Raw genomic sequence first — 231 nt, 5'->3', positions numbered from 1 at the left:
TTACACATTTCCATGGTTCCCATTTACTCCAATAGAAACATCCATGATAGTTTTTCTATGACTGTCCAAAGGAAGTCAAAAACTATTGAGAGATTATGTGGGTCAAAAGAGAGAAAGATGTCAATTTGCAGTATTAAAAACTCGCGAACAGCAGTTAACTTTTTTTTTTAATTTAATGCCAAGGTTAAAAAAAAAAAAGTGTATAAATGTACATTAAATGTGACCCTGGAC

Source organism: Sinocyclocheilus grahami, unplaced genomic scaffold (assembly GCF_001515645.1).
Source record: "Sinocyclocheilus grahami isolate Dianchi unplaced genomic scaffold, SAMN03320097.WGS_v1.1 scaffold1837.1, whole genome shotgun sequence".
NCBI lineage: Eukaryota > Metazoa > Chordata > Actinopteri > Cypriniformes > Cyprinidae > Sinocyclocheilus > Sinocyclocheilus grahami.
Note: the sequence above shows the minus strand (reverse complement) of the source record.